Consider the following 13,077-nt stretch of genomic DNA (forward strand, 5'->3'; position numbering starts at 1 on the left):
TATTTCATAATATTGGAAGGCATTCTGTAATGTGTCTGTCAGATTTTTTTCTATACCTGATACTTATTTTTAGTATTATGTGCCTCTGTCAGGAGCCAGTTCCAAAAACAGCATTCTACGTTTAGACTTTCAGACAAAACAATAACAGGTTGGTTCATTGAGATGTAAATTTGCATATTGACCTCTCTGTAGTGATATCATGTGTATTAGAAATATATGAGATATATAATATTTTTCCTGATTCTTGTACATAGAAATGGCCAACTTTTAAACTGTAGTTTACCATTATCCCAACAATTTAACAGTAGTGTCATTTGTTATCATTTGATCATTTATTTTACAATCATAATTTTTGTCCTTTGGCAAGTCTTATGATGTTATATTTACTGATATGAAAGGTAAGTGGTTTGTAGATCATCTTGGAGACCCCCAGTGTCTTTTATTGTAGTAGTTGTAGCTCAGGGTGTGTATTGTACCTTTAAGATCTATTTCAGTCCATAGGCATGTGCATATAAGTACTGAGCACGTCCAAGCAAGAATGCCGTTTTGAGTGAGCAGTCAGAGTGAAAGTATGTATGTGTGTAGCAGTCAGTCAGTTAGTTAGTTCAAGTTTAATGTTCTAGTAATCCATCCTAATGTGTTTGTGTGTAATAAACTACCTAAACCAACACCCAAGCCTCATCATTTTATTTGAATACACAAGATGAGCAACATGGTGTCAGAATGGGACGCAAAGTAAAACTCCTTCAAGACCATGAGGTGCGCAGCCGCAACTGGAGGAAGACACAGAAGTGAATTATCCACATCCGAAGCTCAAACAGGTCAGAAAGATAAATCCATCATTTAAATGATTTTTTACTTAATGAATATAAAACAAAGCATTAAAACCATTTGAAGAGAGTTTCTAATTAAACAAAATGTTTGAAACTATGATATATTGATTAAAAGTACTTGAAAGGCTTGCAAAAAATGCTTGAAATTACTTTCAAATCACATAAAATATATGAAAAAGGGAAAATTACCATATTTTTGCATATTAACTAAAGCTATTTGAAATATCCAAAGTGTACAAAGTGTTCACAAGTGTGTGTAATATTACAGTACAGTTATTTTGCAGAATACAGTCATTTCAAAGAGATTTTTGTGCAGCTGAATATTTTTCAAGTACCTAGAGTGTGGATTTGAATATAATTACAAGGGCATTTTCTTAGCATGGCAGAAGGATTTGTATTTGATAATAATGTTGCTGAAAATTGGAGGGTGTTTGAGCAAGAGTACGATATTTTCATACAGGCTGCTTTTTCTGATAAAGATGCATGTACAAAGGCATTTATTCTGCTTAATCTAGCAGGTTCAGAAGCCATTGAAAGGGAGCTTTCATTTGTGTATGCCCCAGCTGTGCATGCAGGGGAGGGGGAAGACTGCCATATTCTGGTACAGGCTGAAATGCGGGAAGACCCTGAGTGCTTAAAATGTAAATTTAGAGAACTGTGTAACTCCCAAGCAAATATGACAATGGAAAGGCACATATTTTACACGAGATCAAAAGCCTGGTGAAACCTTTGGAGCATATATAACCAACTTGAGAAACAAGGCAAAAACGTGCAAGTTTGATGATCTAAGAGATTAATTCATAAGACAGGCTTGTGTGTGGTAGTAAAGATAATGCAGTGAGAAAGATTTTGCTTTGAGACAGTGATTTAACTTTGAATAAGGCCATACAGATTTGTCAGATATATGAGCTCTCAGAAAAGCACACAGATATGCTTACAAATGAGAAAAGCATGCTTGCAGTGCCTTCTATTGCTAACGTTAATGGTATGCAGCACAAGGTTAAAGGATACAGGCCTAAGGGTGTGGTCGCTTCAGCAAAACCCAGAGCAGCTACAGCAAAACACAGGGTGCACTCAGTAAAGCAACGGGGTGAGTCAGCAAAACTTGTGACAGACCTCATAGTTAACTGTCAGAATTGTGGAGGTAGCCATGAGGCCAAATGAGAGAAGTGCTTAGCTGTGGTCAGCAGTGCCTCACATTTAAAAAGTGAAATCATTTCAAAAGGTTCTGTAAATCAAAAGGGGCACATTATTTTATTAAAAGAGAGTATTCAAAGAGGCAAGTTAATCAATTAGAAAGCTGCAACCCTAACATTTATGTTGTTGATGTGTCTGTGCTTGATGAAACATCCAATACAGTAGATTTGTTGGCAAAGAATGACATTTTGTACTGTTCTGATTTATGGGAGACCTGTAGTGCTCAGAGTTGATACTGTGCTCAGAGTGCTAAAAACAACAAAGCAGTAAAAGCTCAACTCCTAATGAAGCGTTTGTCCCAAAAGCCTTCTACAAAAAAACTAGCAAGCCTCTAAAGCTATTAAAAGAAGGAGAGATAGTTAGGATGCAGACAGCAAAATGATTTAAATGAACAGGACTTGTGAAACATTTGGGTTTACTATCAAATGGTTGAAGTTCAGAACGTAAAGCTATCATAATGTTGAATCATATTATCGAAATTCAGAACATGAAAGCATTCACATGGTCGAAAATCACACTTTTCAACATTTTCGACCAATTTCAACATTTTTCCATCCTTTGCAAAACCAAACCTCCACCACACCAAACCCAGTGTAATTAAACACTACTTACTTACCCTCTTAATAGGAACTAGTCAGTATGAAACCAAGCTATGTAGGGGGCTATGACCACCACACGCCCCAATGTGGGGGATCTCACTGCAGTGGGGTAAAGGGCATATACATTGCCACTACTATGTTTGGACAAAATGAAATTCGGTGAAATGTGTTTTTGGTGATTTGGGCTTTTGGCGATGACAATGAAGTGATTTCTTTGAATTGCATTGTATATTTGACATTCTGAATGGGTGTTTATGACAGTCAAATAAAGGATTTTCACATATATGTTATTCAGGTATGTACCTTTCAACTATTGGCCTTTCAACCATTTGATAGTAAATCAAACATTTGTGTAAGGAACCAAGATCATACATCATTGAGTCAGAAAGGAAGCAATTCAGGCGTAAATGGAAGCATTTATTACCAGTGTCTGAGGCAGTGTTACAGGATCTTGCCTGTGATAGAGACTCTAATTCTCAGAGTGCTTTGTCCAATGTTCCTGTTCCAGAGAACATTTCATCATCTGTTTCTATTCTTGAAAGTATTCCTGAAAATCCTGAAGAAGAAAATTCCGCAGTGACTTCCCCTGTTGCTATACCCAGTTGCAGTTATTACATAACGAGGTCAGGTCGTATCTCAAGACCTAATCCCAAATACACGGCGACCTGAACATGATTGTTATTGTTTGTATATGTCTGTATAATTATTACATTACGAGGTCAGGTCGTATCTCGAGACCTAATCCCAAATACACGGCGACCTGAACATGATTGTTATTGTTTGTATGTATCGGTATAATTTGCATGCTGATCTAATTGCCATTTTCATTGCAGGACAGGCCAAAGAGGGAAGGTGTAGATCAGTGTTTGTGTTGTACCTTTAAGAGCCACTCCACTCCGTGAGCACGTGCATATAAGTACTGAGCACATGCAAGCAACAGTGCCATTTTAAGTGAGCAGTCAGAGTGAAAGCATGTATGTGTGAAGGTCAGTCAGTTAGTTACTTCATTTAAATTTAATGTTCTAGTCATCCATCCTGTTGTGTTTGTAATAAACTACTTAAATGAACACCCAAGGCTCATCATCTTATTTGAATACACAAGACGAGTGACAGTAGTTATGTTACTCATTGTAGTACTCAGCATATCTGGTTATCTTGTGTTCCATTTTCAGCACTTATGTCAAGGAAGAATAGCTGAAAAGAAGTAGATTCAATAAAGTGTCTTGTGAGACACCACTCGTAGCCTCCATTGGGACAGACAGATAATCTTGTGGGACACCACTCGTAGCCTCCATTGGGACAGACAGGTAATCTTGTGGGACACCACTCGTAGCCTCCATTGGGACAGACAGGTAATCTACCTGATGCAAATCACATTGGGCAGATTTTTTGGATCTACTATAAAAATCCCATCTTATTTAACTGATGCCTAGTTGAGTCTAAAATGTCTAAAACTTTTAAAAACAGAAGTAAAACAGCAACCACAAGCAAAACAGCAACACTCCCAAGGTTGCATATAATATGGGAATGCCCCCTGCATCCCCAATGCAAGGGCAAGTCCCCAGACCCCTGACCTATACACCCACTCTTACTCAAAGATCACACAATCTCAAGAGAAACAGGAGGAAATGAGACAAAGCTTAACACTTGTCTTCTTGATCCTTTCTGAGGTTCATGTTGATTAATTCAACCAGAGCATTACTTAAATGTACTTTGACAAGCAATAGAGGTTTCACTTTGTCTAGGCTGCGGGCACGGGTACACATTACATTCTAATATGTATATATATATATATACATATATATATATATATATATATATATAGAGAGAGAGAGAGAGAGATTATCTATAGATATAGATGGATACCGATATATATTATATGTGCCAGGCCTTACTTTCCCACATATTACTGATCTCCTTATATCATTTTCCAGTTTGTCAGATTAGTTAATAACTACTCTGATCATCTGAGGGGAAGGCAAAAATTTCCTCAGTGATTTTACTGTACCTCATTCCTTGGCTCGTTTAAATGTCTGCCAATGAGTCAGTTAAAGTCATCATTTAGGATCTTGTAATGACCCAAGGACCCCTTGTCTCTACCATGACATGGTTTTACTGAACAGAACTCATACTTACCATTGTTATGTACATGCCTTCTGCAGAAGAGGACATTGCATGGCATATTAAGTCTCACAATCTGCATGCAGAGGAGGTGAATGCTTTCCTGCTTCTTTCCTTGCCTTGCTTATATTATTATTATTACCATATTAACTTCTTCCCTCAGTGCTTTCTAACACATTTACTTTCTTTCACGTTACTCAGAAAACATATTTTCTTTATTATTTTTAATATTTCCCAAATTATTATGTACTCTCTGTAGTTTTAAAGCCTTAACACAGCTTTTGAACTCTCTCCTACTTAAAAGTTTTAACAGTTTTGCTGTTACACCTGCCACATGCTTCTTTCCATTTTTTCATTTTTCTTTTTTTTTTCTGAATCTCTTCCATTATCAAGGGTTTAATAAGTCTTTAATAAAACATACTGTCCCTTTTTTCTTTTACAAGGTATGAGATGGGATTTACAGACAATCTGCAAGACCGGTTAGTGGATTACTTAGCAAATTGTAGAGTGGTAGTGATTCATAGGTAATATTACACAGCTGTGCAACGACTTGCTGTATGTAGCACTTTCAAGTATATAAACACATTGAAATGATTCAGTGCAACAAAATGAGTGAATAATAAATGTTAAAGGAAAGGAACTAAAAACAAATGCTGGGATTCATAGATATCAGTAAAGGTGCTGATACATCTCATCATGCAGCTTTATACAGAGAGATAAAGAAAGCATGCTGACAATTTCAGCATTGCAATCTGTACTAGTTGTTTCCACAGCTGCAGCTTGTGCTCAACAGCATTTATTTCCTTTAGCTAATCATAGGTTTTGAATCTTCAGAGCCTTATGGAGTAGAAATGTTATATCCATCAGCTGATGTACCATATGCTGACTTAAGACCAAAAAGCTGTTTGCTACAAAGTCGATCATGATATAATCAGAAGCTTGGTCAATATACTTCACATGCTGAAACTAATTGAATGCATGGTCTTTCTGTCTCTTTGATTCCAAGGTATGTACTCTTTATAAATAAAGACTATTCATCTACCTACTGGGGATGCTTTAGGTAGTTCACATTATTCCTATATATTGCAAATGGCTAAACTGTACATCAACTTTCAGTGAAGTGATTTGACACATGGCCATCTAGTTGGTAAGCGCTGGAAGCATAAATGCTCACACATACACACACACACACACACACACACACACACACACACACACACACACACACACACACACACACACACACACACACACACACACACACACACACACTATGCATACAATCAATCCACCTTGAAAAAAAATGTGTTATATTTTGCAGGTGATGCTCTTATCCCAACTCAAAAAAGCTTATGAACCCCATGAATAACCCTGAAATCATGGTAGAAATGTGTTACAGCACTGCCTGAACCCAAACAAATTACATCATTGCATATGTGCTTGGTCTGATGCAAGCACAGTTTTGTTGTCTGGATACATCTGCTGGTTTTCTACTGTTCTCTCCTAAGAAAGCTGGCAAGATGTTTGTGGTATGTGCCATGCTTATCAAGGCATGATGTGTAAGTGAAATTGACATCTCAACTACATGGCTACCTAGGTGACTCCATAGTGAGACATACAGATGTCCCCTCACCAGGCTGGACAAGGAGAAGATCACAGTCAGCTGCCTATCAGGTGCCAGGATCCATCAGATCTCACACACACACACACACACACACTCAAGTCTCTCAACAACATGTACTGTTATGACTCTGTCATAGTTCATGATGGAGTGTATGACTCGAGACATACCTCACTGGACTATATGAAGAGAGACATGACTGAGCTCTCAAATTATGTGTCCCAGGCATGTATGTCCCTAGCCCTAAGCAGCATTCTACCTTCACCCAGGATGATGCCTCAATATAAACAAAAAATGATTGACTTGAACAATTGGCTTAGCTTTTGGTGTCAGTCCAGGAAGATCCAGTGTCTGTCAGCCTGGGAAGATATGGTCGACAGATCATGCTGCTTTGCCAGAGATGGTCTTCACCTTTCGCCTCTTGCCTTTCGGTTAATTGCAAAGGTGCTTGCCTCCCCCATAATGCCTTTTTCAGGCAATGTCATAACAAAATTCCTGAAGTAAAAAAAATTCCACTACAGACAAACTCAAGGTTATGCTGCTAAATCAGAATCTGTACTCATTGGAAGCACTCCTTACCTTGGAAGATGTATTTTTTTATTTTTATTTATTTGCAGTTGGTTAACCAGGATAGTCCATTGGGCCAATAAGAATCCATTTTCAATGGAGTCCTGGAGAGAAAAGCTCCAAGACAAAACAAAGATTACAGCAATTACAATTAAATTTTAGGTTACATTAAGTACAAAAAACAAACATTGCATTTGTAAATATACAGTTTCTTGAAATTGAATAGTACAATTAGAGAATTATAAGAAGTTATTTACAATTGGCTTAGTATTTGCTAGATGCAAATATAAAATTAGAGTCTGGAATAAATGATAGTTGCCTGTAGGAAGAGGAGAATAGGCTATGTGGGGTGGGAGCAGGAGCATTCCCACTTGTATGTTAGATATGAGTGAAGTGATTTTTCAAAGGAAGAGAGGTTTGTGGGGGTACGGATGGAGGGAGGGAGGGAGTTCCATAGGCGTGCCATGACAAAGGACATGAGGTTTTGCCCTGGGGGACGAAGAGGTTTGTACAATTCTATTAGATTTTAGTTGTTAGATCTTAGGAGTCTTTCTGGGTGGTGCATTTTAAAGGAAGAGGAAAGGGAGGGGCAGAGGGAGGGGTGAAAAATGAGTTTGTGTGCATAAGTAAGTTGAGTATAGGTGAGATAGTTGGGTAGTTCTAGCCAGTTAAGTTTGTGGAGAGATGCACAGTGGTGGGTTGATGATTTGTGGCTAGTGGCAAATTTGGTAATTTTATTATAACAAGAGGACAGGTTGTCTTGAGAGAGGACTGTAGGTTTGTTAGGAGAGGGGCACCATAAAGGAGGGAAAGGATGAGAAATGTAGTAAAGAGAGTGAGCTTAGTAGATATAGTGAGGTATTGATTGTGTCAGCAGAGCATGCCAAGTTTTTGGTGTTTTTTTTTTTTTTTTTATGTTTAGTTGTAGATGGGAATCAAATTTAAGCTGGTCATCGATATGGACCCCTAATAGTTTGGTTTCAGATACCAGTTCAAGAGGGGCATTGTTCTGGCTAGTGATGGAGAATAGGTTTCTATCAATGGTGGTGGTTTTAGATGGGGTAAATACCATGAGTTTGGTTTTTGACACATTGAGTGCTAGGTGATTGTCTTTCATCCACTGTTCTATGGTAGAGAAGGCATCCTGAGTAAGCTTTGAGAGTCGGATGGATGTAGCAGCACAGATTATAGTTGAATCATCTGCGTATTGAATAAGGTTAGCATAAGGGATTGAGCAGATGAAATAATTTATGAATATATTGAAGAGGAGGGGACCCAATATGGAACCCTGGGGGACACCAGTGGGGGTGTTAAGGATAGAAGAGATGGCCTTTTTCCACTTGACTGCTTGTTGCCTGTTCGAGAGGTAGTTGGTGAACCAATTGAGAGAGGGAAGAGATAGGTTTAGTTTAGAAAGTTTAGTAAGGAGAACATTATGAGAGATGGTATCGAAGGCCTTAGAGAGGTCAAGTAGGAGGGTAGATGCAGTAAAGCCAGAATCCCTGGATTTATTCACAGTTTCCAAGAAGGATAGGAGGACAGTCATAGTGCTGTAACTGGGTCTGAATCCATGTTGGGTGGGAGTTAATAAGTTATTATCTATGAGATCGGGAAGGAGTTGAAGATGGATACATTTTTCTAGGAGTTTAGAGATGGGAGAGAGGATAGCAATGGGATGGAAGTTTGTAATATTGTTATCATTGCCTCCTTTGTGCAGGGGTATGATGAAAGCCTTTTTTCAGAGTTGGGGTACAAAATCTTCTTGGATAGAGCGATTGATTAGGATACTGATGGGGAAGGCAATGGCATCGGCAGATATGCTGAGGTAAGATGAGGGAATGTTATCGGGGGCATTGGTGCATGGTTTTAGCTTTTGCAGGAGTTTTTTTATGGTAGAAGTTGGAATGGGTTTTATGAAGTATGGTGGGGGTTGGGAAGAAAGAGTATGAGAGTGTGGACGTGAGGGGGTGACAAAAGAGGAGATGCAGAAATGGGGGGGGGGTGAAGTGTTAGAGAAGGATGAGGTTAGTTTGGAAATAGAGTGTATGAAAAAAGAGTTAAATTGGATGGCCAGATCTATATCTGATGCATTTGGGTCAGGGCTTGGGATTTCTGCTGTGCCAGCTTTTAGAAGGGTAGTGATATCTTTCCATAATTTTTGTGGATTGGTTTTATGGTTGTTTTGAAGTAAGGAGAAGTAATTCTGTCAGTCTGCTGTACTAATTTTTTTTAACTCTGTTGCAAAGTGTTTTGAACTCATTAAGGATGGTGGGAGTTTTGTTTCTTTGGTAACGTGCCCAGGCTTTGTCTTCAAGGTGCATGGCGGTTAATGTGTTTTTGCTTAGCCAAGGGGCAGTTTTGTTTCTTATTCTTTTGTTTTTTATGGGGGCATAGCTATCTAACAGTTTTAAGAAAGTTGAATTGAAAAAAAGGGCAACAGCATTTTCCAGGGGTAGAGTTTTTAGAGGATTCCAGTTTAGTGATTTTAGGGAGTTAGAGAAGACTTTGGGGTTGAAGTTTTTTAGGTAGCGAGTGGTGATGTAATTATGAGTTACATGTAAGGGTGTAGGAAGATGCCTTGTAAAGATGGGGAGGTGTTCGCTGAGGGAATTGGGAAGAGTCCCACTATCAGGGTAGTAGTGGGGGTGAGAGACTAAGATCCAGTCTAGGGTGCTACCACTGGAGAAGCCTTTAGAGGGCCTGGTTATGGAGTTGATGAGCTGAGAGTAATTATATAGGTTGATGTTTAGGGGGTGTGAAGGGGACTGAATGGAGGACCAGTTAATGTTTGTGTTTCCCAGGATTATAGTTTCATTGCTGATATTGGTAGAAAGCCAGGAGAGGATATCTTCAAGTACTGAGATATTGTCTCCAGGGGGAATGTAAAGGGAGGCTATGCATATGTGTTTGTGCCTATTTAATTGAAGTAGAGCTAATATTCATTCTGCGTTGGTGAAGTGGGAAATGGGTTTATTATAGGGAGTAACAGATAGGGAGGATGAGTGGAGTAGAGCTACTCTGCCACCCTTTTTGTGGGCCCTGTCTTTCCTGATGATGGCGTAGTTAGGTGGTACTATTTCAGAATCTTTTATATGAGGTTTTAACCAGGTTTCTAAGATAGCTAAGATGTCAGGTTTGTTGTAGAAGTAGCCAGGCATGCAGGTTGGGAATTTTGTTAGCTATGCTTTGGGCATTTAGAGAAGCTAGTAGGATGGATTTGGATGTAGAGGAGGAGGTGTTTGGGCTGGTGTTAGAGTATATATCTCCAGATAGAAGTATGGTTGTTAGATGTTGGATTATGCTGAAGTGGTGTTTGGATTGCTTTGTTTCTAGGTTGTGTATTATTAGATTTGTGAGGGTTTTGGAGGTTAGAGGGGGGCTAGAGATTTTATAAGGAGTGATTAGTTTGTAGTGGAGAAATAGTTTTTAATGGGATACAGGCTGGGGAATATTGACCTAAATGAGTGTGAGTGAATTGTGAGGAGTGAGTTGGTTGCATGAAGAAATAGTGAGTGGGTAGTAGTGCTGAGCGGGGTAAGGTAATAGATGTAGATAAGTTCAGAAGTAGTAGTTGAATAGAGAAGTATGTATGTTTTGTAAGCATGTTGAGATTTAGATAAGGTAGATTTATGGTGCTGAGAAAGGTATAGGAGTAGGTGTTGCCTTATTAAGATGGGAGATTGGTTGAGATGATAGATGGTATGTAGGGGGAGGGAGTAGGAAGTGAGAGATGATGAAAGGGGTGGAGATTAATATGTAGAGAGGAAGTAGGAGTGGTTACGTGAGTATAAGTTTAGAGCCCCGGGGAGTGGGTGGGAATTGAAGGTAGGGTAGGGGAGCGGAGTGAACCCACAGGGCAAATGGAGCAGGTAGAGTCAGAGGGGAGTGGGGACTGCAGAAGCTATCAGAGACTGTAATACAAGAAATAATATGTTCTACAGCTGAAGAGTTAATGAAGGTAATTTAAACAAGGTTTATGAGGTTGTCCTGGGAAGTAGAGGGAGTTATGTAGTTATGAGAGTGGTAGAGCAGAAGTAAATTAGCAGATAGTTTACAAATAAAATAGCTGTTAAACTTTGGTGGAGGTTAGGAGGGAAAAGACTGAGCAAGCGTCTGCAGGAATGTTTAAAATAGCTGATAAATAGCTGAAAAGTAGGTGGGGATTTGGAAGGAATAGGGTAAGCGACTGTAGAGGTGTATGCTGCCACCTAGTGGCAAGGAGAGGGTGGACAGTGTGAGGGAAGAGTCTTCATTCACTATAGATTGGGTCTAGGAAACATTGAGAAAGACTGGAGGGGGAAAATTGGCAAACAGGCTGCGGTAGGCTACTATCACACACATGAGAGGTCAGAATAATACAGGCTTTGCAAAAGGATGTTTCCTTATTAAGGCTACATACACTTAGGTTTCCTTAGGCAGAGAAAGTATTCTCAGTGGTGGCGATTGATGGCACCTGGGTAGTAGAGAATTCAAAGGTGTCTTCTGTTTGGGTCAGTGGCAGTCCTTGAATATAGATTGAGGGAAGGGAGCACCCAGGTGCAAGGCAGGAGGTGAGACAAGTAGCCCAACCACACGACCGTTTTTCTGGGTTGTGGACACTAAGGCTATATTTAAAGATGCTGATGTCTGTGCAATCACAGAGACATGGTTCAAGGCTGCAGACAGCACTCCGGCCATGCAAGGCTACAACACCTTCCACACATTCAGCCCTTAAAACAAGCCTGAAAGAACCAAAGGCAGAGGTGTATCCATCTTCATTAAATACAAATACACCTCAAGACTGGTCAAACAGTATGACTTACTAGAGCGACTCCAACACCAACTAACTGTAGGCAACCCCCCTTCCATATCATTGTTAGCTATATGTCCCCCACCATGAACCAAGAGAACCACTTTGCCTACCTGGGCCTACTTGAGTCGCTCACTATACAGCTAAACACCTTGGTCATGGGTGATTTCAACTATCCTTCCATTGACTGAGAGTCATATATGAGAACAAACATGCTTGCCCTAAGACTTTGTTAATATAAATTCTCTGGAACAGATAGTCTACACCCCCACAATGGACTCAAATGTCCTAGACTTAGTATTCACCAACATAGAGGTTCTCTGCACTACCCCCCTGTGTGTTGCCCTCCCTGGTAAGGTCTGATCATAAACCAGTCTCATTCAAACTAGCGATCATACCCGACCCCTCCCCAAGAGCAAAAATGATGAAAGATTTCTCCAAAACAAATTATGGCCTCCTAAGTGATGACATAAATAGTCCCCCCCTACCGCTACTACTTTCAACAATGACTCCTATATAGAGTTGTGCACAGATGTATAGACTCAGCTGTACCTGAACAGATCAAAACAAGATCCTCATCAAAAAACAAGCCACCCTGGTGGACATCAAGCATAAATAGGTCAAACAACAAGAGGAAGAAACTAATGTCCAATAACGAGGGAACTTACTCAGCAGAGGAAGGATACCCTCCACAGTTTGAAAAAGTAAATTAAATATCTTGTAAGGTCCTCTATAGCCAATTACAAAGGTAAGCTAGCATCCCTAGCTAAGGATAATCACAAGGCATTCTTTAGCTACATCAGAAATCTAAAAGCCAAGGCCCAGCTTTGTGCCGAACTAGTAGTGTATAGTACCACTCATACTGAGCCTGAGGTTATCACCAACCTGTTAGCAGACAGATTTGATGCAAACTTTATCCCCCTGTCCCCAACAGACATACCCCAAAGCATACCTGTCACCAGTCCTCTACCTAGTATCTCAAAAGAGCAGGTCATAACTGCACTCTCCATGGTCAAAAACACAGTCTCTATGGGACCAGATGACATCCCAGGCTGCCTACTAAATGGTCTAAAACAGGACCTAGTGGAACCACTTGGCACTCTCTTCAGCCACAGGCTAAGTGCTGGCTTTGTCCCAGCAGAGTGGAAAACAGCAACAATAATTCCCTTGCACAAAGGGGATCCATCCACAAACGCTGGGAACTATAAACCCATAAGCCTAACCGCCTTATCTGCAAGGCCATGGAGAGAATCATCATGGACCTTATCAACCAAGACATAGGTGACCTTCAAACTCTTGACCTGACCAAACTTTACTTCTCTAAGGGTAGATCATGCTTATTAAACCTGG

This window comes from Protopterus annectens, chromosome 15.part0 (genome assembly GCF_019279795.1).
Source record: "Protopterus annectens isolate FY-2018-M chromosome 15.part0, PAN1.0, whole genome shotgun sequence".
NCBI classification, from domain to species: Eukaryota; Metazoa; Chordata; order Ceratodontiformes; family Protopteridae; genus Protopterus; species Protopterus annectens.